The sequence below is a fragment of the Crocuta crocuta genome, unplaced genomic scaffold (assembly GCF_008692635.1).
Source record: "Crocuta crocuta isolate KB4526 unplaced genomic scaffold, BGI_CrCroc_1.0 scaffold15, whole genome shotgun sequence".
In the NCBI taxonomy this organism is placed as follows: Eukaryota; Metazoa; Chordata; class Mammalia; order Carnivora; family Hyaenidae; genus Crocuta; species Crocuta crocuta.
In genome coordinates, this window is record NW_027530508.1 from 3,900,176 (window position 1) to 3,900,604 (window position 429).

The following is a 429-nucleotide window of genomic DNA, read 5'->3' on the forward strand; positions in this document are numbered from 1 at the left end:
CCACCTTTGAAAGCTGTTGTGTCGTGATGTGACAATGACGCTTTGAGCTAAGCAGCCACTTTAGGACTGTGAGGGGCAAGCTCAAGGACTAAAGCCCAGAACGCAGAGGATGAACAAGGAAGAACAATGGCAAAATGGGGCCCAGGACACTTAAGTGAATTCTCACAATTCACACTCATAACAGCTTTGAGTGATGGGCTGTGAATGAGTTCAGGTCAGTAACCAGCCCCTGCAGCAGCCTCCCCTCCCCACAGTGGGCACCGTCTCTGGTTCTCTCCGGTTAAGAGGGTGACTATGCATTGCCCCATGCAGTTCCCCATGGAGGTGCCGACCAGGGCGAGGACTCCAGAGCCTATCCCCTACCTAAACCATCACCTGCTTCTTCCCTCTCCAAGACCAAGCCATTTTCCAGTTTGAAGTGCCTCTGGC